This window comes from Capra hircus, chromosome 3 (assembly GCF_001704415.2).
Source record: "Capra hircus breed San Clemente chromosome 3, ASM170441v1, whole genome shotgun sequence".
In the NCBI taxonomy this organism is placed as follows: Eukaryota; Metazoa; Chordata; class Mammalia; order Artiodactyla; family Bovidae; genus Capra; species Capra hircus.
The window spans coordinates 101,634,669-101,647,273 of NC_030810.1; the positions used below are offsets into that span (position 1 = coordinate 101,634,669).

The 12,605-nt window shown below is 46.2% G+C and overlaps 3 non-coding genes and 1 pseudogene across 3 annotated transcripts; all 4 read right to left on the reverse strand.

Moving 5' to 3' along the window:
* Positions 441–1,079, reverse strand: LOC108635653 (annotated as a pseudogene).
* Positions 2,623–2,696, reverse strand: TRNAN-GUU. Its single transcript has one exon. It is a non-coding gene; the product is annotated as a tRNA-Asn (tRNA).
* TRNAH-GUG lies at positions 6,708–6,779 on the reverse strand. The gene has a single exon. It is a non-coding gene; the product is annotated as a tRNA-His (tRNA).
* Positions 11,318–11,391, reverse strand: TRNAN-GUU. The gene has a single exon. It is a non-coding gene; the product is annotated as a tRNA-Asn (tRNA).

A 12,605-nucleotide genomic window follows, 5' to 3' on the forward strand; every position in this document is an offset into this window, starting at 1 on the left:
CCATCTCCCTTCTTTCCCACCCCACCCCACCCACCCCAAATAATACACCAGTAATAGCCAAAAACTACACACATGCTACGCTGTAAAAATGCGAAGTTAACCCTATCGGGAAGAAGGCTGTGTGGTTTGTGGAGATGCTCTTTGAAGATCTACAGTATCTCCTGCTCTCCCACATCCCTTTCTACGTTTTGTCCTTCATAGAAGGCCCTTTGCTTTTTTCTCAGCAAAGTTCAGAACGGGTTGCCTTGAAACCTTGACCCTCCTTCCCCTCCCCCGGGAGGGGTGTGCAAACTGTACAAAGCCACAAGGAGCGGCTTTGAAGCCCTGGGCTGCTGTAGGGCACAGAAACTATACTGGCTCTTCAAAGGACATCTTCTCAAGCCACCTTCATGGTGTCAAGACAAGGAGAACTCCTTCCTTCCCCACTTGATACCCAGTCAGATGTGACAGGGGCTGGTATTCAAGAAAGTTAATTCTTATCATCTTTTTTGTCATCATCCTCTGAGGGGTGAGAATGCCACGTCAGCCTTTCCTCATAGAAGGATATGACAACCTGTGGGCACTTGACATCAGCTTCCTTGGCAGGGACCAGATCAGCCTCATCAGAGTTCTTCCATTTCATTAGGAGCATGAGTTCTCCACTGGAGTCCATAGCTCCAATAATCTGCTCTGGTTCCAAACCCCGGGCAAAACCTCGTGGCTCTTCTGACTCTTTTTTCTTCTTCTTTGGTTTGCTCTCCTCCCCCTTATCTTCTGAATCAGAATCAGCTTTGCACTTGCCTCCCTCTGATTTATCTGTCTTGAAGTGTGCTGTTTTCTGTGACTGCAGAAACTCAGCAATGAGGTCAGGGCAATCCAGGTTCTCTTCTGGTTCCCATGTGTTATCCTCATCTGAGAACCCCTTCTACTTTAGGAGATACTCCACTTTACCCTTTACCACTCAATGGTCTAGAACTTTTTCCACCATATATTTTTCTTCCTCTTCTTCTAGCACCTCCTCCACTTTCTTCTTGTTTTGTTTTTTCCCCATAGTGCCTGCCAGCTTTCTGGTATAAAGGATGACGCTGCTCGAGTCTTGCAGTCACAACCCTCCCTACGCTGGTTCGAGCGCCCAGGCTGTCCTGCCCATCCTCTTCCCAATTTACTATGTTTCCTCTCCAGCCCAATCCCCCAGCCATCCACCCAACCCACATAGCATCGTTGGTCTACTCAGGCCGAAGGGTGACCCGCAAATCGGTAGAGCAACTTTAAAAGGCCTAACATAAGAGAGTATTTGGAGTCTCAAAAAATACCAGGAGAAATTTTTTGAAGGAAAAAACTGAAGAAACCCAAGAGGACACACTCCAATCATAATGAAAATTATAAACCCACTCATCCAAGGAGACAAATGAACTGTGAGCACAAGGAACAGGAAGAAAACTGTGCCTAGTCACAGAGTAATTAAACTGCTCCAATCCATTATAAAAGAAAAAAAGATGTCCAATGAGCCAGAAAGAAAATACATAGTACATTCAGAAAACAAAAGTAAAAATTATGTCAGATTTCTCATCAAAAACAATGGAAGTGAGAAGACAGTGAAGCAACATTTTTAAAGGACTGAGAGTGAAAAAGAGTGTAATCCTATGCCTACTGACCCCCTTCCCAAATCTCTTTGAAAGTAGAAGTTGAATGATGACATTTATAGACATACCCATGCTTAAAGACTTCGTCACCAGAAAAGCCACACAGCAAGAGAAGTTAACGGAGCCCTCCAAGGAGAAGGGAACTCACATGAACTGGAATTCCTGATGGACACAAAGGAAATGAAGGAAAAGAGACATGGTCTATGCATGGGAAACATATGATTTTTTATCAATTAAATCACTTTAAAAACATGGGGCAGGTTTTTTTTTTTTAAGTAATAACCTTGGATGTGGGATTCAAAACATATGCCAAGTAAAATACAGGACAACATAAGCATAAGGGCAGGCAGGGGAGAAATATGAGGAAGTGTGCCATCCCTTGAAGGCAGGCTGTGCTAAGTTACAGATGTATGTATGCTGTAATGCCCAAAGCAGTTGCTGAAATAACAAAATATTTACACCCAATAAGTCAACAAAGGCAAGAAAAAGGAATTATATACAAACCATGTAAAGGCTATGACAGAGCAATTACTCTTCCAGGAGTCTACCCTGTAGCCATGTGTGCAAGAATGATGACTGTCACAGGAAAAGCATAGAACCAAAGTAATTACAAAAGTATATGGAAACCCATGGTGGATTCATGTCAATGTATGGCAAAACCAATACAGTATTGTAAAGTAAAATAAAGTAAAAATAAAAATAAAAAGAAGTATATGGAAAGGGATAAATAAAGTCTACAAAAACAGTGAAAGAAACTTCACTGGTGAAAGGAGTTTACAGGGTAAAGATAATAAGCCTGCTCTTTCCTGAATTCCAGGACTCCCACTGACCTGCTTTCCTCCAGAGACTCTTTCTGAGGATCAGTGACTATCTGGATATAGGCTCTCGTGTTTGTGTGTACAAGACACAAGAGAAAGGACTGTAGCAGTGGAGCTTGGGAACGGTGTACAGACTAGAAATGATCAATCATACATCACTTAAACTCCAAAAGGCTGAGACACGTCCCTGGGTGGGCTTGAACCACCAACCTTTCGGTTAACAGCCGAGCGCGCTAACCGATTGCGCCACAGAGACTCGACACCAGTTCGTTTTTGGTCTCCATAGAGTGACTCACTCACTCATCCCCGCAGAAAGCAAGCAAAGCTTCAAAGGTAGGCGAAGCCACCTGCCTTTCTCGGGAGAGCAGCTCGGTCTCCAAGCCTCGGGCCATCGGAGAGACGGAGTCCACTCAGTGATCGTTCCCGTTGGAAAGCCGGGCGTCGGGCGATTGCGAAGGCAGAAGTGCAACCGAGCGCCCCTGCCACGCGTTACTCCACACCCGCCTCAGATGCCAGCGCCCGGACGCCAGGCCTGAGCCGAGGGGGGCCCGAGGGAAGCTGAACCCGCGGTGGACTCAGTGACGGCTCCGGGTTTGCTCCACCTTCATTCGGCCATCTGCACCTTTGGGCAGCGGTTTAGTAGGTGTGGTCCGTGTGGCTTAACGGGAAAGAGATCACATCCAAAGAGGAAACGTGAAAAGGAGCGAGAGCAAGCAAAGACATGGATGAAACCTGCCGGCAGACCTTCCAGGAAGTCTGTGAAGAGGCTCGGGCCAGATCCTCAGAAAGAAAAACTGCTTTTTTAACTAGCAAATTGGGGAGGAAGAATCGGAGAAGAGCATGAAAGAGAGAAAAGCACGAACTTCTGTAAGTGTCCAGAAATAAATTAGTGTGGATTTATTTATGTCGAGATAGTTACCTGAAGTCCTGTTGTGCACTGTGCTTGTATGGTGTATAGTGCTGTGTTGTGGTGGCAGCAACCTCGGTTCATATCCAGGCGCTATCAAGTTAGTGTCTATAACGTCTTTTCATTTGCTTTTTTTTTTTTTAATTGGCATATAGTTGATTTACAGTGTTGTTAGTTTCAGGTGTACAACAAAGTGATTCAGTTACACATACATTTTTTTCAGATTCTCTTTCTATATAGGTTTTTATTACAAAATATTTTATTTATTTACAAAATATTGAGTTTAGGTCCCTCCCTGTGCCAGAGGTCCATATTGGTTATCTATCTGATACACAGTAGTGTATATAAGTTAATCTGAAACTCCTAATTTATCCCTCTTTCTACTCTTTTCCCTTTGGTAACCAGCAGCTTGTTTTCTACATCTGAGGGTCTATTTCTGTTTTGTATATAATTTCATTTGTATCATTTTTGTTTTTGTGTTTTAGTTTCCACATATAAGTGATATCGTATTTGCCATCTTACTTCACTCAATATGAGAATCTCCAGGTCATCCACGTTGCTTCAGATGGCATTATTTCATTCTTTTTTTTCCCTTTACGGTTGAGTAATATTCATTTTGCTTTTAATTCCAGCACAAGTTATGCCACTTAGCAGTGGTTGGAGAGCAGTTTGCTGCTGGCCTTGCATTTGTATTCTGTGAGGAGTAAATCCCACAGCACACAAGTGGGCTGGTCAAAGCAAAACCTAGGTCAACTTCTTGTCTCACTGTTGAGCAGAACATGTTCCGAAGTAGAAATATTGCCTCTCAAGTAGCTTTGTCTGTAGCTTGCACTAATGAAATGATATGGTCAATGACTTTTTTTCTGTAAAAGGTATTTCTAATATCAGTAGTTTTTTTTTTTTTACACTAAAGGAAAATGAGTTTTCAATGGGTTTACAATAAAATGCAAACTAGTCATCACAGTTTACAGCAGCTTGTCTCCACCCACCATCCACTGATTTCTATGGAAACAGTAAATCATTGAACTATACTCCACACTGTGTAAAAAGCACACATCTTTAATTCATAGGCACAATTTGTGAACTTGAGCAAGTGTAATCACCACCCAGACGAAGTTATAGAAAACTGCTACCATCCTAGCAATGTCATTTGAGACCCTTTCCAGGCAATTCCTACACGGCTGCTGCTGCTAAGTCACTTCAGTCGTGTCCGACACTGTGCGACCCCATAGACGGCAGGCAGCCCACCAGGCTCCGCCGTCCCTGGGATTCTCCAGGCAACAACACTGGAGTGGGTTGCCATTTCCTTCTCCAATGCATGAAAGTGAAAAATGAAAGTGAAGTCAGTCAGCTGTGTCCAACTCTTAGCAACCACATTGACTGCGGCCCACCAGGCTCCTCTGTCCATGGGATTTTCCAGGCAAGAGTGCTGGAGTGGGGTGCCATTGCCTTCTCCGAATTCCTACACAAGATCACTTAATTACTAATTCTGAAGTCTATTGCAATCATGTACTGTTGCCTGCTTTTGAAACTCAAATGAATGTACATTTTTTGTTACTGACTTTTGTTTCATGAAACATTTTGTTCACTAAACATATTCATACTGTTATGTATATCACTTATTAATTTTGGTATTATTGGAGCAATTCTGGTGGGTTTTTTGGTGTTAATTGGTGTCCTTGATGAATATTCTTGGTGTTTTGATGAATAATCCATATCAATATTTTTGTATACTTCTGCATTCATGGATGTACTGCAATTTTGGAGTCATGGAGTAGGTACAAGACTAACTTTATCAGAAATTGCCAACAGTCTTCTAGAATGATTTTAAACTGACTACTACAGATCCAATTGCTCCACAACTGTCAGCATTTGATGTACGAATTCTTTTAAATACAATCATGCTGCAGGATAATGATATCTCCATGTAGTATTAAGGTTTATTTCCCTGATGAGTAAAAATGTCAAGAATATTTCCTTATAACTTTTGGTTATTAAAATATCCATCTTTGTGATCCAGTAAGACCCTGGCTTAGGCTTCCCAGGAAAAGGAAATCAGGTCCTGTGGTCCATCACTGCAGTGCAGATGAATCCTTCAAAGCATCCCTTGGAGACACCCAAGCTTGGGGAGTTCCCAGGAGCGGCTGCTTCAAATCCAATGATTGGCCCACCAAAAGCAGACTCACCCAACCTCTCAGGCCTTTGCCATTTCCACCCACTCTTCAGTAGAGTGAGGGTGGATTATATTTTTAAAATATTCTCCTTCAATCCATTCATTCACATTCATTTCCCTGAGCAATTTGAGTTTCCAATTCATCTCACTACCACAAAGGGAAGACTGTTATTGTTGACATAAGCAGAAAGTATGTGTAAAAATCAGTACCAGAATATCAATAGGATGGTGATCCAGGGAAATGTCCTGACTCTCCAGCTGCTGCTGTTTGGAATCCCTGTGGTCTCCATCTGGTAGTGGGCACATTTTCCCTTTTCCCTTGGACACTCACTCAGAAGACCTGTTAGGATAAATGTTATGTCCACTGTAGGGCAAGAGCTGAGTGAGGAAGAGGGGGTGGTGGATGGGGGTGGGGGTGTGGAACAAGCTTGCAGAGGGAGCAGTAGATGAGACAGCACAGTGGCTGTGGGTGTGTGTGGCTCTGGAAGAGTTGATGAAAGGCAGTCACTCTGGTGGGTGAGAGAGTGTGCTTTGCCTGTGTGGGGAGGGGCAGGAGAATTGGGAGACCTCTGCTAGAATTACTTTGCAGAGAGTGATTTGGTAAGGGTAGAAGGGCGAAGGGTGACCCTGAGTGAAAGACGGTGGCCCTCGGGGTACGTGCTTATAGTTAGCTGGCAGCAGAGATACCTGATCTTGAAGGGGCTTTATCCAGGGCAAAAACTTGTCCATTGCTTTCACATGGTGCTCAACTAACTCCGTGATTTCCTTACTAGTGGGAAACTCGACTTCAGAATTTCTGCTTGATGATCCCTAGATAGTAAAATGTGTATATTCATTTAGGTGAGTTTGAAGAAAGGACAAACTTAATCTGTGGGGTGGCCATCAGAATAGCTTAGAGTGGCAGGGGATGGGTAGGCATTACTTGGAAAATGTATCAAAGGGCTTCATCGTATATCAAAGTGTATCTTCCATACTTCCTTGATAAAAATTTTTCTGCATTTTGATCCTGGTGATGATTTCACATCAAATAGCTGTTCATTAATGGTTTGTGCATTTTGTTCTGTGATCACACACCTTAATAATTTCTTTTTTGGATAGAATTGGCGGTCACGTTTCGGAGAACCCAATGTAGACCATTACGGGGTTTAAGAAAAGAAAAAAACAAGGAGATGCCAGGTGTAACCTAATGCCGTGACTCGGATTCGAACCGAGGTTGCTGCGGCCACAACGCAGAGTACTAACCACTATACGATCACGGCGCACCACAACCCAAGCTTTGACAGTTGTCCTTAATCTATGTCATTTGACATAAAATGATTCCAATCACTGCACTGCTTTATTCTTGGAAACTTTACTCGGGTGTTCGTATTCTCTCTTTCACTGGCTTCCGTTTTCTTCCTCTCAATTCTGATACATGATGAGAAAACAAAACAAAATCAAAAACCGATTATCATCACCCCAGATCCGGCACGTACCGTCTGGGAAGTCTGACTGTCCTCGTCCCCACCTCGCCGGCTTCTTTCCCGGCTCTTCGCGTTTGTTCCTTGGACCACCCTCCCCACCCGCTGGTTCCAGCTCTCGCCTCACCGACCGCGGCCGAGCGGAGGGAGGGCAGCGCCAGCGGCTCAGACGGTCTGGTGAAGGCGGAGCAAAGAACAGAAGAAATACTGGAGCCCAAGCGAGTGTTCAGCTTCCTTAGACCCATACCTATCCTCCCGGCTCAGGCCGGGGGCGTTTCAGGGGCGCTGTTTCTGCGAGGCGAGGGGAGCAAGGGGCAGCTGGGGCAATCGGCACCCAAGGGGCTGAAAAGAAGGTCATTTGTATTGAGCTTTGAGGCGTGATTGTTTAGCGCCTTTGCCTGTTAACCGGAAAGTTGGTGGTTCTAAGCCTACCCAAGGATAACTTTCTCCTTGTACCTTTTAAGTAAGTACTCCAAGGCTTTGTGGTCCTTTCTACTCTGCTCTTCCTTTCCAAAAAATGCCTCCTTCACTACCCTTCTGTCCCTCGTTTCTGGACCTAAACCAAGAGCAGGTTGCCCAGTCGGGGTCACTGGGAGTCCAGAATATCCTGAAAGAGTGCAGCTAGCAACTTTATCTCTTCATGTTTCTCCTTTTCGGTGCACGTTATAAACCCTACAATCTTCTGTTCTTTAAAAAAAATCTGTCCCATATTTCTAAGAGATTTAAATTTAAAATCTTCCATTTTTCCTTCATCCGTTTGTGTAAATCCAGATTTCCAGCTGGTGTCAGTGTTGTACTTCCTGGAGGACTCCTTTAACATTTCTTGTAATGTAGCTGATGAAGTCTTTAAGCGTTTTTATGTCTCAATTCAATTCAGTCTCTGTCTTCTCCTTTTCTTTGCAACCCCATGGATTGCAGCATGCCAGGCTTCCCTGTCCATCCCCAACTCCTGGAGTTTGCTCAAACTCATGTCCATCGATCCTACCATGTCATGACATCCTACCATGTCATCCTCTGTCGTCCCCTTCTCCTCCTGCCTTCAGTCTTTCCCAGCATCAGGGTCTTTTCCGATGAGTCAGTTCTTCCCATCAGGTGGCCAAAGTATTGAAGCTTCAGCTTCAGCATCAGTTCTTCCAAAGACTATTCAGGGCTGATTTCCTTTAGGATGGACTGGTTTGATTTCCTTGCAGTCTAAGGGAATCTCAAGAGTCTTCTCCAACACCACAGTTCAAAAGCATCAATTATTCAGCACTCAGTTTTCTTTGTAGTCCAACTCTCACATCCATACATGACTACTGGAAAAACCATAGCTTTGACTAGATGGAGCTTTGTTGGGAAAGTAGTGTCTCCACTTTTTAATATGCTGTCTAAGTTTGTCATAGCTTTTCTTCCAAGCAGCATGTGCTTAATTTCATGGCTGCAGTCACCATCTGCAGTGATTTTGGAGCACAAGAAAATACAACCTGTCACTGTTTAGATTGCTTCCCATCTATCTGCCATGAAGTGATGGGACAAGATGCCATGATCTTAGTTTTTTGAATGTTGAGTTGTAAGCCAGCTTTTTCACTCTCCTCTGTCACTTTCATCAAGATGCTCTTTAGTTCCTCTTCACTTTCTGCCATAAGGGTGGTGTCATCTACATATCTGAGGTTATTGATATTTCTCCCTGCAGTCTCGATTCCAGCTTGTGCTTCATCCAGCCTGGCATTTCACATGATATACTCTGCGTAGAAGTTAAATAAGCAGGGTGACAATATACAGCCTTGATGTACTCCTTTCCTAGTTTGGAACCAGCCCATTGTTCCATGTTCAGTTCTAACAGTTGCTTCTTAACCTGCATAAAGGTTTCTCAGGGGACAGGTAAGGTGGTATGGTAGTCCCATCTCTTTATGAATTTTCCACAGTTTGTTGTGATCCACACAGTCAAAGGCTTCCTTTGACTAAAGTCTTAGTCAATGAAGCAGAATTAGATGCTTTTTCTGGAATCCTCTTGCTTTTTTTATGATCCAAAAGATGTTGGCAATTTGATCTCTGCTTCCTCTGCCTTTTCTAAATCCAGCTTGAACATCTGGAAGTTCTCGGTTCACATACTATTGAAGCCTAGCTTGGAGAATTTTGAGCATTAGTTTGTTAGCAAGAGAAATTAGTGCAGTTGTGCAGTGGTTTGAGCATTCTTTGGCATTGCCTTTCTTTGGGACTGGAATGAAAGTTGACCTTTTCCAGTCCTGTGGCCACTGCTGAGTTTTCCAGATTTGCTGGCATAGTCAGTGCAGCACTTTCACAGCATCATCTTTTAGGATTTGAAATAGCTCAGCTGGAATTCCATCACCTCCACTAACTTTGTTTGTAGTGATGCTTCCTAAGGTCTACCTGACCTTGCACTCCAGGATGTCTGGCTCCAGGTGAGTGATCACACCATCATGGCTATTGGGTCATTAAGATCTTTGTTGTGTAGTTTTTCCGTGCATTCTTGCCACCGCTTTACTGTTTTTATTATGCCCATGTTTGCATGAAATATTCCTTTGGTATCTCTAATTTTCTTGAGATCTCTAGTCTTTCCCATTCTATTGTTTTCCTCTCTTTCTTTGCATTAATCACTGAGGAAGGCTTTCTTATCTCTCCTTGGTATTCTTTGAAATCTCACCTCCAACAGCCAGCCCCAGGTCAAGTGCCCTGAGGTCCAGACTCAGTGACATTTAGGAACTCAGTGCAGAAACTCTTCTGCATTGGATCTTGATGCAAAATACAATTCTGATCTGAGTAGGAAGAGGAAGTCTCCTGTGAGTACAGATGCAGAAAGAGTTTTCCCTGACCGGGAGTCGAACTCAGGCCACAGAGCAGCTCCCACCAGGGAGCTGTACACAAAACATGACTTAGCGCCTCCAAGTGAAAATTGAAAGTGTAAAAGATGAAACCAGAGATGCAGAGAACAGGAAATTGCCCAGCAGACCAGAGCTGTGTGCAGCTGTGCAAGGCTCCCAGCCCTTGACCGGCTGCTCATCGCCCTTCAAATCCCCTTTCCTGGGGGATGCTTCTGTTTCTGAGACCAGGTCACAAAGTATCTACTGAGTCCCTCCTGGTCTAGCTCTAGGGCTGTGTGCTGCCTTGCTGCTCTCTTTGTGAACCTCAGTTTTCCACCGAGGCAGGCGGTGACTTGGCTTTCAACGGGTGATAAGCGGATCCGTCTACCTCCAGATCTCTGACCTGGCCTCGGGGCCTCTGATGACCGCACGGGTACCAGTTCGCGGAGCCTTAAATTCTTCATTTCCGTGACTTTGGCTGGAGCCCACGGTGAGACCTGGGTGCGGTCTATTTTCTTCTACCAGGAAAATAAGACTGCTCCTCAAGTGTGCTGAGGGGGAAAAAGCAAGTGAGCTTCACGGGAATGAGCTTCTTGGTTTTCAGTGACAATCTGTAAACATGTGAAAGATCCAGGAGCCCGACAAGGAGCCGGAGGGGTTTCCGGACGTAAAGGTGACCCGAAGTCAGCCTTGTCCTTCCCCCGCTGGGATGAACTGGGCCTGGACTCCGCAGAGGCTCGGAGCAGAGAAAGAGGGCTGCTTTCTTGTGCTGAGTAGACTTTCAGGTGGTCACCAACTCCTTCTACAGCTGCGTCAGCTGCCTTACCCCGTGCCTTTCGCGCCTTTTCGTTTTGCCGATGAGAATGCAAATCTCAGGGGAAAAAAGCGATTTGCTTCCGCCTGGTTTCAAACCCGGGACTTTTCACGCGCGAGGCGAACATGATAACCACTACGCTATGGAGAGGGGACACTCGCTGCCGCTAAACACTGTATCCAGGAAAACCCAAGGTTCTGCAGCCACTATCCAAGCCACCAACTTTTAACACTCATGCAGAAACCTTGGAGCCCCAAGCTCTCTCAGGCACGGAGACGGCGGCTCCCGAGGGCCCTGCTTTAGGGTTCCTCCTCTCCCCTGAAGTGAGGCCCCTCGGGCCCCCTCAGACTGCCTTCGGGGTCCCGCACCCAAGGCAGAGTCCTCATACCCTCAGCTACGCGCCCGAGAGCAGAGGTCGCCCCCGCCGACTCCCCAGCTCCCGGAAGCCGCAGGAGGCGAGGGGGTGGGTCCGAAGCCCAGGAGACCTTGAAGCCCAGCAGTGTGGACGCCACCCCTCCCGGGCTGCGGACCTCAATGGCCTTTTCACGGCGCCGGCCGTCAGCGCTCTGGGCTCTCAGGAATGATCAACGCTTCCAATCCACTCAGAACCACTCCCCGCTGCTCCTTTACAGCTGACTCCTGTGCTCTTTCTCTGCAGCACTTCTCCGGTGTCTTCTTGGCAAAAGGGTGTCTCTTTGGTGTTCTCTAAAACTTCACCCCGCCGTCCCTGGGTGGGATCGAACCACCAGCCTTTCGGTTAACAGCCGAACGCGCTAACCGATTGCGCCACAGAGACAATGACACAAAGTGTTGTTTGCCTCTGCATGGAGTAGATACTTCCCTGGTGGTTCAGACGGTAAAGCGTCTGCCCGCAATGCTGGAGACCTGGGCTTGATTCCTGAGTCAGGAAGATCCCCTGGAGAAGGAATGGCAGTACTCTTGCCTGGAAAATCCCATGGACAGAGGAGCCTGGTAGGCTACCGTCCACAGGGTTGCAAAGAGTTGGGCACGACTGAGCAACTTTATTTACTTACTTACTCATTCACAGGGTAAGACCTTTACCCCAGGGAAAGGGTGCCACGTCCTTCCCCCTACCCGCCACAGATGCCAGCGCCCTCAGAGATACCGGGATCCAGGGCTTGGACCCTCCGGGCCTGAACCGAATGAGATCCAAGGACAGCATTGGTACCTGGTGGGCGCCAATGATGGCTCTTGCTGTATCCTCGCCTACACTCAGTGAATGAGAGTTTGTCCACCCTGGCAAAGGCCTCCGGGGCCGAGGTTTTGCTTAGGTTTCCTGTGTCCGCCAGGCGATTTCCACCAGTGCAGAGGTCCAGTGATGGTCGCCCTGTGTCTGCACCCCTGGGACAGGGTTTGGCACTCACCAGGACACTCTAACACTTGGATGGCTACATTGTCGTCTTTAGCCCTTTGTCCCATGAAGGCCCCTGAGGACATATGGAAAAGTTTTCAAAGTGAACAGTTCTTTTTAAAAAGCCTTTATCCCAGCTATTTGATTTACCAGCATCCCATGGGGCGGGCCATGGAAAAGCTTATTGGCCACCTCCGATCGGATGGAGTTTGGATAGCCCAGCTGGGTAGACTGCATTCTGTGGGGTCCACCTGGGAACGGGAAGGGGTGGGAATTGAAAACCAAGCAGGGAAGGTGGGTTTGGGAGGAGGGCATGGAGACCTCCCAGGAGGCTTGGGAGAGAGGAGCATTGTCTCAGTTCCCATAACAGAGTGGGGAAGGAGGCAAAGAGCTCTCCCCAAAAGGAAAGCAGGAGGCAAGGGAGGTGGGGAAGTAGGGGAGAAGAGGGGGGAAGGGGAGGAGAGGAGAATCAAAGAATTTGTGCTTCCACCCATCCCTCCTCCCTCTCTTGCCCTCTCTCTCCTACTTGCTCTTCTTTCCATCTCTACAACTGAGAAATCCTGACACAAACACATCTGAGAAGAAAGACCCAACTAATCTGTGCTCAGAAGCATAAACTCTTGGTTGTAAGAATCGTT